Below are 4,726 nucleotides of genomic sequence, written 5' to 3'. Positions count from 1 at the left end.
CAAATATATATATATATAATAATAATATATATATATTTTTTTTTTAAATTTACTATTGCTATTTTATTATGTATTAGTTGTCTTTATATTTTTATTCTTAAATTGTTGTCTATTGTCACTGTGTGAAATGCTGCTGCTGCACTGTAATTTCCCAGCTTGGGATAATACTTTACTAATTTATAATGGGAAATTACAGTGCATATAATAAAAAATAATAAAGATTTTATAAAGATAGATAGATTATATATTATATACTATACTATACACATTTTAACACCATATACACAGGTATAACAGTTAAATAAACCCAGTAACAGTGTAACAACAGACAATAAGAATAAACAGCAAAATATTGTGAGTATTATGAAGATAATATAAATGCCCCATGTACTGGGAAATATACAGTACGTTTCTTATTTTTTGTATCACTTTTATGCAACACATTTCCCCACAGGATTACGCCACGCATTGACAATTACTACTGATATATAAGCATGCTAAAACCCTTGTAGGTGTAGATGCAACCTACAGAACAATCATTTCTTGTAATACTTCTTTCTACCACCAGATGATGACAAGAGACTAGAGACATGTGCCGTTTTATATTAAATTGTAAAAGTTTTAATTAGATACGGGTTTTATGCTTTATTACAGTTTTATGGTGTTCACATTATAAAACTCCAATAATGTATCCTTATTACAACTTTCCATCCATTTTCCGTAACCGCGTATCCTCATCAGGGTCACGCTGCTGCTGGAGCCTATCCCAGCTGACTTTGTGTGAGAGGTGGGGTACACCTTGGAAAAGTACCCAGTTCATCAGAGGGCAAATAGAGACAAACAACCATTCACAGATACAGGCAATTTAGAGTCACTAAGTAACCTGTTAATGTCTGGGTGAAATAAGAATGAATATGTGTTCTGAGTTTTGTCAAATAAAATAAAATAATGTTATTAACCAGCCAGCCAAATATGAAAATTGAAAATATGGACAAGTTTATGGACTGTGGGGGCATGTCCCCTGAATGTGCTGAAGCCACGCCCATTCATGGGAGTGCCAGATGAGTCCAGAAAATGACATGACATAACTTTGAAACACTGAGTGGGATGAATTAATCTCTATCTCTCTGCTAGGGGTGCAGTTGTATGCGCAGGGTGGCCTCAGTGTGTCATCGAGCCACCCTTTAGGACCGCCCACAAAATCCAGGACTGAAAAACTGTTTTAACCTCTAGATCGTTCTAAGTCTTTTTACATTTTTTCAGCAACTTTTTCCCAACATATTTAATGTATTTTGAAAGAAGCATCAAAATAGCCTTTACGTGCATGTCTTTGGACTGGGAAGAACCCCACTGACACGGAGAGAATATGCCCTTACTCACACAGAAAGGCCCTAGCTGAGGTTTTGAACCAGGAACCTTCTTGCTGTGGAGGAAACAGTGTTAACCACTGCACTGCTACCCCAGGTTGAGTGCTTTCACATTAAATTGTAAAAGTTTGAATATATACTAAATAGGTATTTTATGCATTTAAAATAGTTCTTCATTACCATAAGAATAAGAAATAAAACATAATACTATCTTATTTGCAGTGTTTTATAAATGGTTCTTTGAGCCCATTTGCTCTAACATAACATGCTATCATTAAAAGAGTACATATAGTTAAAATAAAGTTGCAATGCATGAAGTACGTAAAACATTCTTGGAAAAGTACTTTCCAGATGTACAACATCAAGGCAAACAGATAATGAATACAGTCTACTGAAACTGTTTATTGACATGTGTTTTCTGTGAGTTAAGATTGCTACCCTGGCTGAAAACATCATACTCCTTGTAGCGTAGGTAATCTTTCAGTCTGGAGGAAGAGGAAGGAAGCTGATGAAAACTGGAGCTCTCAAGCGGAGGCGACTGAGATGCTCCCTTATCTGTAGCCGACACAGGTGCTTCAGGCTTCGGCATTTCCTGAGTTCAAACAAAGTCAGTTAAGTCAATGGTTTGTGTAAAGTCATCAGTAGTCTTTTGCTGACATGTAAAGGATCGTGGCAGTTCTTACTTTGAATGTGACAGATCTCTGGCCACTGTTTCTGCTCCTCCAAGGTGTCCTTAAGTTTGGTGCAGAAGGAGACATGGTCGGTGTAGTCGAGCATGATGCGCACCACCTGAGCTGCTAGGTGCTTAAGCCAGGCCACTTTATCACCTCACAGAACTAGGAAAGACAAAGACACATGTGGCTGTGAACGTGAAAGCTAGAAAAGTGTTACTTCACTGGCTCCCCTGTGGAATTCATTCAAATCTTTTCAATTCATTCTTCTTTCAGACAAGCTTTGCCTCACCACCATGTCTTTGATCATTGAGTTCGTCCATGGAGGGTAGTCATGGGAACTGTCTCCATAGGGACAGTCAAAGCAACGCTTAACATCATATCCATGGTTAAGGATCATTCTCAGCATGACCTCGTCTTTCAAGGCGTACTGCAGTGCTGAGGGGAAGTGAGTAGTGTTGACGCGGGAGTAGTAATTTACATTTGCTCCAGATTTCAGCAATGTGTTAATCAGTTCATAGTTGCCCTGTCTAAGAGCACCTGCAAACAGTTCATAGGATCCTGGTTCACCATTGCTCCAGCGTCTAACAGCAAGCGGGTGCACTGAGAGATCGTTGTTGGAAACGGCAAAAAAGAGGGCAGATCTTCGCTCATCATCATAGTTGCGGCGCACCCTTGGGTGAGCAGCATGAAGTTTGGATCGTAGCCAGCTTTGTGAGCAGCATCTCCACGCATTGGGCATGTCCCCAGCAGCTGCAGAATGTGGACGGACTCATCCCGCTTTCCTTGACAGATCATTCACCTTAGTCACTGGGATGAGGGTGCTCCAGTGCCCTGTCAAAGAGGAATCCTCATTAAAAACATGACACATGACAGTGGTTCAATCTTTTTGGTTCAATGGTGGTAGTGGTTCATTTTTGGCTGGACAGTGTGGTTACATGGTTTCTTCCATTCACTCTTTTTTTTTTTTTTTTTTTTTTTTTTAGTGGGGACCACTAACACTTTACCAGATGTTAGTACCTAGATGTTGTAACCTAGATATTTCTCCACAGTATTTGCCCACCCATGGTAGGCCACACGGTGGAAATTGGAAGGTGTCCACTATGAAGATGCGATGGGTTTGGGGTTTGGTTCGTTGGGGATCTCTCCAACTGGTCCAGCAAGCAGCAAGACGTTTCTCCATCAAGAGAGCACGAGGGGCGAGGGCTGGCGGGAGAGTGTACGACATAGCCGCTCCTCGCCGCCCTTCGAGCTCTCCCCTATCCTTGGCGTCGCTCACTGCCCTCACGCTCGCCGCGCGCCGGCGTCCGTCCTCGCGTCTCCTCGGCGTGACAGCAGCCCCTACGACACGCCGCGAGACCCTCGTCGGCGGCCGAGACCCGACGCGTGGCGTGCGCCACTCCGGCTCGCCTCGTCGGGATGCCGCCTCCTCGGCGGGGCCGCGCCCCCTGCCCCGAGGGCGTGCTCCTGCGGAGTAGCCGCGGCGTCTGGCGGTCGGTGCGCTCCTTATCCCGTCGCGGGCGCGCCGCTGGTCTCCTCGGCGCCCGCTCGCCGTCGGGCCGGCTTCCGCCGGCCTTCACTTTCTGCCCCCTTTCTTTTCTAGCTTTGCCTGACCTCCCTCCTCTTTTTTCCCTTCTGATATCCTCGCTTCTCCTCGCCGGCCTTCGTCTCGGGTTCCACTTTGGCGTCGCGCGGCTGCTCCCCCTTGCGGCGCCTGAGGTGAGGGCGCGGATATGCAATACGCCGCGCGCCTTCTTGCGCCGTGCGAGGCCTTTCTTCCGGGCGCGCCTCCCGGCACTCTCGGTTCCACATCACGCATGTCTCATCATCCCTGTCCTTCCTCTCCGCTCTCCTCTGCTCCCCCCCCCTCTGCCTCTCTGGATTTTTCTTTTTTTTTTTTTTTTATATTTTTCATACTCCTCATTACTTTCTTCTTCTCTTCACCTCCCCTCTCGCCCCTCGCCGTGTTGCTTGCCACCGCCCCCTCTCGCACCTACTCACTCGTCTCCGCTCACACCCCATTCTTATCTTACTCTTTCTCTCTCGCGTGCCCTATGCTCCGAGCTTTTGAGCTTCCGCCCCTCCTAGCCTTTTTCCTTTTCCGCTGCGGTCCCTGCTCCCCCCGCCCCGCGCCGTCCGCCGTGCTGTCCTCCCTCTTCTCCCTCTTCTCTTGCCCCCCATTTGGTTTTTTCACCCCAGCTCCTGCTCTGATTCACTCTTTTCCCTTTTCATGCCTTTCTTTCTTCTCTATTCGTCGGCCTTTTCCCTGCTCGCCCGCGCCGAGCCCCGCCCTCCCTCCAGCCTGCGTTAGCCCCCTCCCCGCCCCCCCCCCCCCCTGGGCTCACTCGTGGCCTGGCGCTTCCATGGCAACACAGGGGATTCTTCCTCCTCCCCCCTTGTCCCGCTCACGCGCGATCCAGCGCCTCCTCTCGCTTTTTTTTTTTTCCCACCCCCCCCCCCCGCCCCATCACGTGCCGACCCCCTTTTTTTTTTTCACCCCACATGGCCGCCTTCCATGACATACATTTGATGATTTTTCCCGCTATGGTTAGTAGGTCTATTGCACCCTAAATTGTCTGCTCAATAACTGAAGTATTGATAACTCATATACCTTTCTGTATAAGGACCTCCACCACATTTAGATGTCCATTCTTGTGCAGCTAGAGCAAGAGGGGTTTTCTGTTTGAT

The 4,726-nt window shown here is 46.7% G+C and overlaps 1 pseudogene; it reads right to left on the bottom strand.

The window, feature by feature from the left end:
- Positions 1-1,755: 1,755 nt before the first annotated feature.
- On the bottom strand, positions 1,756-3,850 carry LOC113747728 (dynein heavy chain 12, axonemal-like; annotated as a pseudogene).
- Positions 3,851-4,726: the final 876 nt, after the last annotated feature.

Source organism: Larimichthys crocea, chromosome XV, assembly GCF_000972845.2.
Source record: "Larimichthys crocea isolate SSNF chromosome XV, L_crocea_2.0, whole genome shotgun sequence".
In the NCBI taxonomy this organism is placed as follows: Eukaryota; Metazoa; Chordata; class Actinopteri; family Sciaenidae; genus Larimichthys; species Larimichthys crocea.
The sequence above is the reverse complement of the archived record's forward strand: the minus strand, read 5'-3'. Positions and strand labels throughout refer to the sequence as shown.